The following is a 14,004-nucleotide window of genomic DNA, read 5'->3' on the forward strand; positions in this document are numbered from 1 at the left end:
AAAGCATCTCTTCTGGGTACATCAAGAAATGCCTAATCATATATTGCAAAGTTCAAAGTTCTGGTCTGCATCTACTTCTTCCGTTGTTCTGGTGTTCATGGCTTCCACACAGATTGGTGATTGATGTCAGGTTTATATTTCAGTTATACCTCTATATTTGCCATTTTATAGTACTGGTCAACATTTACATCCACATCTATGAAAGTATTACTAATAATCATCTATGTAGTTCATTCCATGACATTAAATGGTTACCCTCTAAACCCTAGAGGAAAAAAATCCCCTTCATATAATTAAAGAGAAAGGTAGGTTGAACCCTAATTGAATTGACAGTCTCCATAATAGTGACCAGGTAGAAGACAATAAGCATGTTACTACTGGGTGTGCCATGAAATTACTCAGGGCAAGGGCTATTTCTGTTTCCTAATGATTCAGGTACATCTAGTTACACCTGTAGCCCAGAAACACCAAACTTGTTTTTATGCTGGTTTTGTGTGGATCTGGGAGGCCTCCAAGTAACAAGCAAGTGGCAATAATCCCTTGAGTGCTGAGTTGCTTCACTGGCTTCTTAGTCACTCTTTGGAAACAGTCCTTTAGAGTCACCAGTGACCTTCTAATCTAGACAAGTCCAGAGGTAATTTTTTCCCCCTTTCCTCACAGTATTTGGAACTTCTAGCTCTTACAGCTTCTTCTCCTTTAGTGTTCCCTCATCCTATTTAGTCTATTAGAAGTAGATGTTTCTATAAGATTATTCCTATGTATTCAGTTTTAACTTGTGTGGTCTTTATGAAACAGGAAGAGAGGAAATGTTATAATTGCACTAGTTATAATGAGCATTAGGTTTGTCTATGACTTAAGGAAGACAGAAGCTTATTCTTCTTCTTCATGTAAAAGGCCTGAGGTAGGGAGTTTTCAGCAGATATGGAAGACTGGTTCCATGCAGCCCTTAGAGATCTAGGCTCTTTCCAGATTTCTGCTCTACCATCATGGAATATATCCATGTCCAAGGCAGAGGGTAGAAAAAGAGACCCTCAACTTTTAAGGAGAGTCTTAGAAACTGTTTTATGGGCATTTCTACTTATAGCCCATTGGCCAGGATTTTTGTCACAAGATGACCTACCTGCAAAGAAGTTTAGAAAATCCACCCTTTATACTACAAGTCCTGTGCCTTTCTGAAAATTATATTACAATATTAGGGAAAAATATATTTGTAAAGACACTCCCCTATGTTTTCTTCTAGCAGTTTTAATATTTCTTTTTCATAAGTAGATGTTTTATTTATCTAGACCTAATTTTGTTTATGACATTAGGTAAGAAATCTAAATTGGTTTTACCATCCTATCAGATAATTAATTATTACAACATCTTTTATTCCTCATCTCCCAATTATCTATAATGTCAGTTCTGACAAGTTTCCATACATGCATGAGTCTGTCCCTATGCTCTCTATTCTGGATTTTTCTATTTGTGTTTAAGTCAGTACTATACTATATCTTTATTATTGAACCATAAGAGGTTAGCAATGCTTGGTTTTGGCCTATAAAAGTTGTTTTGAATCTAATGCTATAGTTTCATAATAAGCTTTATTATTACAAACTCCTCCTCTTATTTTCATCATACATACTTTTCTTCCTAGGCAGCATCTTGGTTATTTTTTGACACTTTCATTTTTCATATAAATTTTAGAATCAGTTTGCCAAGTTCCTAGAAAGAATATATTTTAACACTGTAATTGGAATTTTGTTGAACATAGATTATGTTATGGAATACATGTCATCTACATGCTATTACATCTTCCTATTCGTGAACATGGCTTATCTTTCCATTTATTTAAATACTAGAGGCCCGGTGCACAAAATTTGTGCATGGGGGGTGTCCCTCAGCCCAGCCTGCACCCTCTCCAATTTGGGACCCCTCAAGGGATGTCCCACTGCCCATTTAGGGGAGTGGGACATCCCTCTCACAATCCAGGACTGCTGGCTCCCAACTGTTTGCCTACCTGCCTTGCTAATTGTCCCTAACCACTTCTGCCTGCCAGCCTGATCACCCCCCTAACCACTGCCCTGCCAGCCTGATTGATGTCTAACTGCCCCCTTGCCAGCCTGTTTGCCCCCAACTTCCTTCCTCTGCTAGCCTGGTCACCCCTAACTGCCCTCCCCTGCAGGCCTGATTGTCCTTAACTGCCCTCTCTTGCAGGCCTGGTACCCCTCAACTGCCCTCCCCTGCTGGCCTCTTGTGTCTACATGGGGGCAGGATCTTTGACCACATGGGGGCAGCTATCTTGATCTTGTGTGTTGGAGTGATTGTCAATCAGCATATTACTCTTTTATTAGATAGGATGAGGCCTGGTGCACAGGTGGGGCTGGCTGGTTTGCCCTAAATGGTGTCTCAGATTAGGGTGGGACTCCCTTGGGGCATTGGGTGGCCTGGGCGAGGGGCCTGGGTGGTTTCCAGGCTGGCCATGCCCCTAGGTGACCCAAGTGGATGCCCTGGTATCTGGGACATATTTATCTTCTACAATTGAAACTTTGCAGCCTGGAGCAAAGCCACGCCTGCTGCTTGCTCCATGGCAGCAGCCATTTCTCTTGGGGTTTATTCACCTTCTATAATGAAAACTTTGCATCCTTGAGTGGAGGCTTGGGCCAGCCAGGGTGTGTGGAAAGCTTGGCTTCCTCCATTGCTGGAGAAACCCAAGCCTCCCTCTTGCTTTCTGTGGTGGCAGTCATCTTGGTTGAGGTTAATTTGCATACTCTGATTGCTGGTGGGCATGGCTGGTGGGTATAGCAGAGTGATGGTTAATTTGCATATTACTCTTTCATGAGGTAGGATTCTTTAGTGATTTTCAATAAAGTTTTATAATTTCTTCAATAAATATATCATACATTCTGAAATTATTTTTGTGCAACATTTTAGTTCTATCTTTTTCAAATTATTATCATTTTATACACAGACATTGTTCATTTCTATATTCTTATATATTGTTCAATTTATTTGCTTATCAGTCCTTCTTGAATAACAGGCCTACCTCATAAGATGAGTTTCTTTTTCCATAAAGTACATTCTTCAGTTTATCAGACACTTGTTGCTAGGGCATTGTTTACTTGTGTTTTTGATAATTTTATATTACATTCTTCCTTTTGGATAATATTAATTTATAGAGATTTTGAAGAATCTAGGTTAAAAGGATTGTTTCTCTCAACAGGACCAGTGTTTTCTTTTGCCAGATGTCCTGGCCAAATAATAACCTGAAAGCCCTTAAAATCTAATTTTGCTTGCAGTTTACTAGAACACAAACAAGTATTCAAGTCCCTAACCCATGTGAGGGCAGGATTTTCATTATAATTTTCCAGGAAAGGATCATTTTTCTTTTCTATGAAGACCCAAGGCAAACTGGTTACTTTACTGTTCCCTTTCCCAGTGGATGAAATTTTTTTCTGCCTAATATTTTTATTGTGGGAATTCTCTCTAGTAACCCATTTCTCTTCTTATTTGACTTATTACTGTGATCCAAAGTAAATAACTATTTTACATGGTACTGACCATTAAAATCTAACCATATAGATGCCTGCTGTCAGGAGATGACCCTGGCCAGTTGTAATTTTAATAGTTATTTATACTCAGTTTCAAATTCTCTTCTCTCCCTCCTCTTCCTTCTCCTCCTCCTCTTCTTTATTCTTCCTCTCTACCTGTGAGTTTCTCTTACTTTCTTTATTGATAAACTATCATTTTATAATCTATTTTTTCTTATATTATCCAGAATTTCTTAGAGTTCAGCATAGAGGAATTTTTTGGAATATAAAGCTAATTCTATTATTGAAAGCAGGACTTGCTGCTTTTCATTCCTATAGAATGTTATCCATTCTAATGATGATTATAATTAATTTTATGCTACTGACAGTGAATCCCAAATCTATATCTCCAGACCTACACTTTCATCTATTTTCTATTTCCAATGGACATTTGTTAGAATGAATTAGCAACTTGAATATTTCATCAACTATTAAAGCTCAATGTGCCCAAAGTAGAATTTATCTTTTTCCACAATTTTTATCCTATCAAATGTTGATATTTTAATTAGTCTAAATCTGTCACCATATCCTCTTTTTGTCCCAATATCTATATTATGAATTATAATTTTTAATCCTTACCTAGAACATAAGACCTTAAACAACTTACTTAAGATTGCTTTGATATAATTTCGATGCATCTGGCACATATTGATTGAGCATTTGCTTTGTGAAAGGTAGTATGCAAGCGGTTACATAAAAATACATTCTATTTGGCCTTTTCCTTAAAAATTTTGATTTCAAACAATAAAAAAGGGGTTATCTACTAAATTCACATATATTATTACTTAACTAAGTATTGACTAAGTAAAGTAATTGTCAATAAACTGGATTAGGTAATGTATGTATGGGTGGGGACAAGAAAGAAGATTTCAGTGTTTGCTGGAATTAGGGAATGAACATAAAGAAAAGCAGAGCTGGGGAAGATGGCTTACTGATGACATCATTTTAGTGCCTACAACTAGCCATATATTTTAGCTAAATAAGTCATAGAAATTCCCTTCTCCCTTTTAAAAATTTTCTTTAGCTGCTTCTTCACAATAACAAATCACAATAACCTCTTTTTCACCTTTAAAAAACAAAAATTAATATTCTAGCCAGCCTTCATTTCCCTTTGGGGATCTAATTTGGGTTTAATTTTTAAAATAAAAATAATTTGGTTATCCACTCTCATTGAGGTTTCAATCTTGCAGTGCCCTGAGATTTCCTCCTCTTTTTTGACTCTGTAGTTCCTACCTAATTCTCAAGACTCATTGTCCCCTTGAAGTGTGCCTGGTATCCTCTAACTCATTTGTTTCTTTCAATTTCTGAATACCTATAACATGTACTTTCTCTTTTATGAAACAAAATTATAAAATAACAAGTAGCTAACTAAGCATTACCTCTTTTCTATTTCCATCAATCTCCATCTCTAATGTTTAATATGAAACAGTAAATATGGTAGAGTCATCTTTCTATCCTCCCAGTGATAAATATAATGCCTGATTCATAGTTATTGCTCAATACATATTTATTGGACTAAATTTTGTAGAGAGATGATTGTTCCTTGAGAAATAAAGAGAAAAATAGTTAATTCTTGCTACATCTGCAACCAGCTGCAGTGACATCTCTGATTCAACATGCATATTTAGAAGATAATTATTCTGTGACTTGAGTAATTGGAAACATTTTTGTCTAATGCATTCTTGCATCATAGGTATACCTTAAAATTCAGCTTCAAGCAAAGAATCAAATTATTGGTTATAAATATGAATTATTAAAAGTTAATGTTTTTACCCAGTTCCAGATAACTTGTTTTGCCATTAATTACCTTTATTCATTACCATTGCCATTCATTACCTTTATTTGAGTTTATGATTCTAATTTGCCACTAATAATACTGAACTTAAAAAGTCATGGATTCTGTGTGTTATATATACTCTCTTTATGAACTACTATAAATAAGTTCTGCCTTTAAATTTGGAGAAACACATATTTGGATTATTAACTGTTAGAGATTCTGTTACAGATGGTACTACTAATTTATAACTATGAAGTCAGAGATCTTATTTGCCTTATTTATTCTGTTTATCCCCAGTGAATGCCCAATACAGTCCTTGAACATGGTAGATGCTCAATAAATATTTGTTGAATAAATGAACAAAATAATGTATATTTATAGTAAGGTTAATATAGGACCAACAGTTTTGTTTATACAAGCTAGACCTTGAACAGTATCCTATTTTCAGAGCTATGTTGACATATTGTCACTCAAATAAATTGGCATCCCTTTCTCAAAGAATTTATTTTTCATTCAATAAGGCAATGTGCTAATGCAAATAAAGAAAAGGGAAGGGGTCAAGGGAACATGGAAGCAACAGATAGGTGTTTTGAAATACACCTCACTTTTTAATTACCAAATAGTATAATTTCACCAGAGGTTCTTATTGCATTATGAAATTTGTCAATAAACAAGCTGGTGGCTTGAGTAGTCAGAATACCTAGCTGCTTGTTCTATGTAACCAGCTACAATAATAATCACCTTTCTGATCTAGTTTTCTTATTTTAAGTTTAGAAGCTGGTTGAATTTTTCTAAGATCCTTTGCAGCTCTAAATTTCTATATTTTTTATATTTACTCCACATGTATTGTATATTCCAAACTCACTGGTCCACAGTTGGAGGCATTAGTTATCCATGCTGCTAATCAGCCTGAGTAGATAGTTTTCATGCAGGAATGTGAGTCTGGTGTGATGAGACCTTCATATTAAAAACAAAACAAAACAAAACAAAAACAAAACACTATAAATGTAGATTTTTATTTAAAAGTTCAAACTTTTATATATTGGCCACAAATTCCAATAGTTTTAAAACATTGTTTAATTCAAACTAAACACAACAGCTGGTTGGGTTTGGCCCATGGGCTGCCAGTTTATGCATTAAAGGATTTTTTTTCCATGTCCTTACCATTTTTAATAACTACTTTTCTTGTCAGTGAACAACAGCTGCTGCATATTATTTTCCTGCTGCCTCCACAAACAGTAGAGCCAGTTCAGTAGTTTGGATCATTATATGTGTGGGTTTAGTTTCTAGGATGACATGATACTTATGACATAGGAAAAAACTATATCTTGACCAAATTTCTCTTGATTTCCAAGGTGTGATATGGCTAATTATTTCATATTTGTCCTAATGAGATAATTGTCACATTTGGGAGAAGAAAAGAGAGGTCTTCCAGGGGTCTTTAGAAGTACTATACCCATCAATTTAGTAGTATAATAGGAGTCTACTTCCAATTTTTGAGCAAAGAAAGAGGATACAAAGTAGGTTCAAATAGGGTGGCAGGGAGATGCTATTTCATATGTAACCTAAATGTATTCCTTTTATAGGTTTTATGCCATTGAGGTCATCTAAACTTAATTGAATCTGAGTGATGTGGCAGAAAAATCACATAGACATTGGAGAGAGAGTTGGGTGTGAACCTAATTTCAGTCACTAATTATATAACCTTAAAGTTATAATCTTGTCTGTGTCTTAGATATCTATTCTACAGAAAGGGAAAATAATACTTAGCTCATGCTTATGGTGTGGAATAGAAATGATGCATGTACTGATATGCAGTATCTATATATAAAGAGGTAATATACAAATTGTATGGGACGTTTTAATATCACAACCACTTAGTAGGAGGCTGCACATGCAAGTGGTTGGGAGGGGACTGTGTGTGGGGTGAGGTAAGCCATGGATGCTGAGGCAGCTTGAGCAGGCCTGGAGTGGAGACAGGGGGGCCTATAGTCTCTGAGAACCAGCAGTCCCGCCTCTACACGTGAGCTGCAGAGGAAACATCTTTTCTGACTGCTCATTGGCTAAACTCCCTGTATGCCACTGGCAGTGTTCTTGGTAACTTGGGTAATAAGAATCCAAGAAGATTATCTAGGGTTTATCCACCTCACTGCTGGAGGAAAAAATGAAGGTCCACTGTTGGAGGGGCTAAGAAATGTCATATCCTGCCCTAGCCAGTTTTGCTCAGTGGATAGAGCCTTGGTCTGCAGACTGCAGGGTCTGATTTTTAATTCTGATCAAAGGCATGTACTTGGGTTGCAGGATCCTCATTGGCCAGGGCCCAGGTCAGGGCTCATGCAGGAGGCAACCAATCAAAGTGTCCCTCTCACAATGATGTTTCTCTCTGTCTTTCCCTCTCTTCCACACTCTCTAAAAATCAATGGATTATATCCTCATGTGAGGATAAAACAGAAAGAAAAAATGTCATATCATATGAAAGAGTCATCTTGAAAATGCCTAAAGTTATCCTTTTTTCATGGTGAAGGGACTGGAGTCCATGTTGATGAAAACACCTTGGAAGCTGCAGTGGCCAGCAGTGGCAGCAGCAGCAGGGTGATGGGGGTGGCACCTTCCTCTGATTATCCCAGTCACCTCCCAGGAGAGGGAGGCTTAAGCTGTCAGTAGGACATCCCCTGTGGGCTCCCAGACTGTAAGAGGAGGCAGGCTTGGCTGAGGGACCACCCCCCAGTGCACAAATTTCATACACTGGGCCTCTAGTCCTAATATATAAAAACCCTGGGTCCATCACTTCCAGAGGCTCAACCAACCAGAGGTCAGTCCTGTAGTCAGCGTTGGGTTGCTGTGGTGACCCAGCACTGACTGCTGAGGGGGCTATGAATCAAGCACAGAGAGAGGCCTGAATAGAGAAGCAGGATCTGATCCATAGCCTGTGTGGCAGCTGTTGATTAGTGCTTGTGTCTCTCTTTCTGGACCCTGCCAGTAGCCATGCCTCCATTTCTCTCCAAGCCTCCACCAGGACTGTTGATAAGCCCCACCTTTCTAACCAGGCCCCATTGATTGGCCCAGAGATGCTGACTGGCATAGAAATCAACCAATCAGAATGAAATCTGGGTGGTGTTAAGAGCCAATGGCTGCCTAGGAGGCAGAGCTTTTGATGCTGATTGCCATAGAAACTGGCCAATCAGAACCAAACCTGGGTCAACTGTGAGGAGCCAATGGCTGCTTAGGAGGTGGAGCTTTTGACACTGACTGGCATAGAAACTGACTAATCATAACCAAATTGGCCAGTAGAGGAGGGAAGTTGGGGGTGAAATCAGGCTGGCAGGGAAAGGCACTTAGGAGTAATCAGGCTGGCATGGGAAGGAAGTTGGGGGGCAAGATCAGGTCAGCAGGGGAGGGTCATTTGGGGGGAAATCAGGAGGAAGGCCAACAGGAGGAAGCAGTTGGGGGCGAGATCAGGCTGGCAGGGGAGGGAAGTTAGGGATAATCAGGAAGGCAGGCAGGTGAGTTTTTAAGAGCCAGCAATCACAGATTGCAATAGGGATGTCCTTGATTGGAGAGGCTACAGGCTGGGCTGAGGGAACTCCACCTCCATGCACAAATTTCATGCACCAGGCCATTAGTCTATTCTAATAAAAGAGTAATATACTAATTAGTCTGGGTTGAGCAGACATCTTCTGGATGTCCGACTTCTTTCCTGGACAGTCAGGGGGTGACCAGGCTGGCAGTGTACAGTTAGGGGAGACCAGGCCAGCAGAGGAGCAGTTAGGGGGTGACCAGGCTGGCAAGGGGGCAGTTAAGGGGCAACCAGGCTGGCAGGAGAGTGGTTAGGGGCAATCGGGCAGCTAGGCAGGCAAGTGGTTAGAAGCCAGCAGTCCCAGGTTGTGAGAGGGATGTCTGACTGCTAGTTCAGGCCAGCAGGGTGCAGGCTAGGCTGAGGGAACCACCTCATTGCATGAATTTTGTGCACTGGACCTCTAGTGGTTGATAATATGACTAAAATTGTGCTAGTTAATGCCATCTCTTTCAAAAAAAAAACTGGCAGGAGAAATTCAGTAAAAAGGACACAACTGATACAACTTTTAGAATGAATAAGAAAATGATGTATCAGAAGAACAAATTTTCATATGGCTACACTGAGTGCTGTAGCCATCTGGCAGAAGGATGACCAGCATCATTCTGCCAGATGACATCCTGCTGAAGAATATGGGAGAAAAATTGATTTTGGAAAATTTGCATGATTGGGTCAAACTTGAGAATCTGAGTTCCATGAAGTCAATATCCACCTGCCCAGGTTTAAGCTGGAAGAGAGCTACAACTTCATCTCTCACCTGGCCAGCTTGGGTATAGAGGACCTCTTTAATAGTAAGGCTAATCTGTCTTGCATGTCAAGAGCCAAAGATCTTTTTATACCAAAAGTTGTCCACAAGTCTTTTGTGAAAGTGAATGAGGAGGGCGCAGAGGTGGCAGCTGCCACAGCTGGCATCGTCACTTTCTGCATGCTTATATCAGAGGAAAATTTTGTGGCTGATCATCCCTTCATTTTTTTTTTCATTCAACACAATCCCTCAACTAATATCCTGTTCTTAGTCAGATTCTCTTCCCTTAAAGACTGTGGAATTCAAGCCCAAGCCCAGAGCTTTATTACCGGCCCTTTCAATGGTGATAGTTTTCATATATCTTCTGCAATAAATCTACCGATCCTCTCCCCCCAAAAATATATATTCAGCAAAATTGTCATTGATGTGTTTGGATGAGGTAAAGATATGTCAGATTTTCAGGTGCTAGGAGAATATGTCATCACCGTACCCTCTTAAAAAAAATTACTTGAACCCACATCCTAAGAAGACAAGTGACAGTTAAAACAAAATAATGAACTCAAGTCATAATTTAAAAACAAAATTTGGTATTGAGCAATAAAATTATTGGAATGTCAATAATTTCAACTTGGTTGATAAAACATTTTGGTTTTCAAAAAATCTTTAAATCAAAATATTCATTATAAGAAAAAATAATAATAATTTGGTATAAAAATTCAGATTTTATACACAAAAATAGGGGAACCAATGAAGAAATAAAAGAATAAAAAAAATATGCCCACATACACTGTGAAAATAAAGGAATACTTTCATTGTTGATATTAATAAATAGAAAAAGTAGTTTACAATATTTTATAATAGAAGTTAATCTCTTTACCATTGCTAGGAAGAAAACATGTTGTAAACCTTCCAAATCCCTAGAGAAAGATAACCTCAGATAAATGTCATGATAAAATTAAATAAAATAAGCAGTAACTATATATACTAAAAGATCCACAATTATTAGTTCTATGTTATGTAAGTATGTAATAACTTTGTTTATTTCTTTATGCTTGTCTATATTTTACATATATTTTATAATGAATGCAGATTAATTACATAATAAGAACAGATAATTTATATTTTTGAGTCATTGGAGCAAATAGTATCCTATATAATAAAAGCATAATATGCTAAGTGTCTGGTTGGCCAGTTGGCCATTAACCAATCAAAGCATAAAATGCTAATGATATGCTAAGGCTGCTCAATTGTTTGCTATGACATACACTGACCACCAAAGGGAAGGCACTCCAACTGATTGGTTAGCTTACTGGAGTTTGGCTGATGGGGACTGAGCAAGACAGGCTAGACATTCCCTGGATCCTTCCCCCAGTCCCTCCCTGGCTGGCCAAACTCCTGTGTCCCTCCCCAGTACTGATTTATGCACCAGTGGGGTCCCTCAGCCTGTACTGTGTCCTATCCTAAGCCAGAATCCCTTGGGGGATGTCAGAGAGCTGGTTTTGGCTTAATCCCATAGGCCAGGCTGAGGGACCCCACTGGTGCACCAATTCTTGCACTGGGTCTCTAGTTAAAAATAATTAAAATTTTTTTTCAAGTATGGAAAAATGCTACTGATATACCATCAAATGCAAAAACAAATAAGAACTTTATCTACATATGCCACTTTTGTAAATATGAACATATGTAGATAGACCAAAATATCTTTGAGTTGTGAAATTAAGATTGATTTATATAATTTTTCATATTTTTCCCACAGGTTTTCTACAGTTATCTGGAGTTATTTTTATAACAAAACAAACAAACAAATGCCATTGAGAGCTTGGCTGGAGCTATGTTGTGGTAGATTTGAATAGCAGATTAAGGGGTTTAGGTGCATTCTTGGTCAATGGGAAACCATTGAAGCTTCCTTATTTATTTTTTTATTTATTTATTAAATTTATTTTGGTGACATTGGTCAACATGAACATACAGGTTTCAAGTGTGAGTTTCTATGTCACAAGATCTGTATTTGCATCATGTGCCCACAACCCAAACTCAAATCTTCTGTCACTAACTGAAGCTTTTTAAGAAGGGAAGTGATATGAGTAGATTTTATTTTGAGAAGATTAAGACAGAAGTATTGTTATTGTTTAAATTGGATTCAAGCAGAAAATTGACTGGAATTTATTGTAATGGTCTAGACAGGAAGTAATACGGTCAGAACTACATCTCTGCAACACAAAAAGGGAAAAGAGGAGGCACTTGATATAATAGAGAGGAACAGTCCAGGGGACTTGGTGACAGCATTCAGTATTAGAGTTTGGGAAAGAGAGAAACCAAAGAAATATGGAGACAACCTTATTGGGAGAACCATTATGCTCTTAACAGGGATAGGATAATGAAGGGAAGCAGAAAGAGGAAAAAGATATAGGAAAAAAGGTTGGTGAATTTGATAGCACATCTTTGAGGTTTTATTAGATAATAGCTGCCCTCCATGTAGGAAATACTCTTTAGGAGTTTTAATGATTTTATAGAATTATCCTTCTCTTCCTTGACAGCACATGACAGAAAAACCAGACTCCCAGCCCCATATGGCCAATGACACGGACACATGCCAGTTTTTGCCTTGCTGTGAGTTTGAAATCATAGCTCTATTCCCATTATAAAAGGCCCCACCTCAGTCAAAGAGTCCCTAGGTAATTCCTAACATCCAGCCAAATCTGCTCTTAGACCTTGGCAGCTAATGTCCCTACATTGGACTTGGCACTTTGTAGGTCAGCCTCTCCCATAGGGTGTGAGGAGTCTGCAGAGCCCAGAGGGAGGGTGTTCCCCCACACTAAACCTCCCCTCCCCACTCCTCTGGTGCTCTGGGAACCTGAGATGTTGTTCTCAGGGCTTGCTTACTTTTTCCCCCAAGCTTTTCTTCCAAGAGTGAGCTACACATTTGTGTTTCCCATGACCCATTTGGAGGCAGAATATGGATTGTTTTGGAGAAGGAACACTCCTTGTAGCGAAGGCTCTCCATGGTGAAAGATGGAGGTCAGTGTGGGAAAGAAGGTGAGAGTGTCACTGTATGGGGCCTTTCTTTATACTTTTGTCTTGAATCAATCAAAATACCTGGCAGAGGTCAAGCAGAGACAATGTGCAGGGCAGTTAAAGGGCACTTAAAATCTAGGAGTATATTAATATTTTGGTTACTGGTGCTAATCTGCTGAGTATTCTGGCTGGTAAGGGGAAAATTAAACACGGACTTTTTATAAGGCATTTCTTCTAAACCACAATTAGAGGCCCACTTGCAGAGTTTCCTTTCCCTTGGTGACTCACAGAAGACTGAAATCACCATTTCCTTGTGAAAGCACACATGAGAAAAGAGAGATGATCACACTTTGGTCTACCCTAATTTTCTGCTTTATTGGCCTGGTTTGTGAATAAAGAAGACCATTTCTCTCATGCTTCTCCTCAATCTGTACCTCCTTCCATATCATTAGCACCCTTCATAAGCCCCAATATGCTCTCAGAGAATAAATTTTGCTACTTGTACATCTGCCTCCATCCCCTCTTTGAGAATTCTGCCTCTACACAGAGCCCTACTGTCCTCTTCTATCACATGACCCCAAATTTAATGACCACAGCTGATTAGATCCAAGTGTAGGTGCTTGAGTATATTTTCCTAGATGCTAGAAAGTAGTGATAATAGATTGCCTAAGATGCGATGTCAGACCATATGCAACCAGAGTAAGCCAATCAAAATAAAAAAGAGACAGAGATATAGACCAAGATGCCAACGCCCATGCTGCCCAAGAGAAACAGAAAAGTTGCCTCATTCCTGGACTTCCCAGTTCCAGTTCTTATTCTCATGTGGCCTGATTTCCTTTTTCTTCTCTCAGCTGCCTATAAAAGTTCTTGTCTTTTCTTATAACACAAATATTTTATGAAGGTGAGGCTACGTATCTATTCCTTGTAACAAAGAATCACAAAGACACCTATGTCAACTACACTTGGGGAACTTAATTCATGATCCTTAAGATTCAATAGTTGACTCTACTAGATTTGGTCATGTTGACCTTACAGCTCTCAGATAAGAATATTGGAGCACAAGAGGTTAAACAGGTTGTTAGGGTCACTTAGAAAACCGATAGCAAATTTGAGTGAGAAATTTGGCTTGGTTTTCTTTCTTTGGCTGCCCTCATACTAAGCTCTGTTCCACAACTCAGTTCTACTTCATAAACAGTGATAATTGTAATGGGATCATCACCTTATCAAAATATTAACACTCACCTTGGTATGATGAACAAATTCAATCTTTCCTGGTTGACTAATTTTCTTCTCCTTTACTTTAGTCCACCCTTCATCTTAGCTT

General features: G+C 38.5%; 1 pseudogene; it reads left to right on the forward strand.

Moving 5' to 3' along the window:
* Positions 1–10,103, forward strand: part of LOC118709218 — an 18,834-nt pseudogene extending 8,731 nt beyond the window's left edge.
* The last annotated feature ends 3,901 nt before the right edge of the window (positions 10,104–14,004 follow it).

Source organism: Pipistrellus kuhlii, unplaced genomic scaffold (genome assembly GCF_014108245.1).
Source record: "Pipistrellus kuhlii isolate mPipKuh1 unplaced genomic scaffold, mPipKuh1.p scaffold_m20_p_1, whole genome shotgun sequence".
In the NCBI taxonomy this organism is placed as follows: Eukaryota; Metazoa; Chordata; class Mammalia; order Chiroptera; family Vespertilionidae; genus Pipistrellus; species Pipistrellus kuhlii.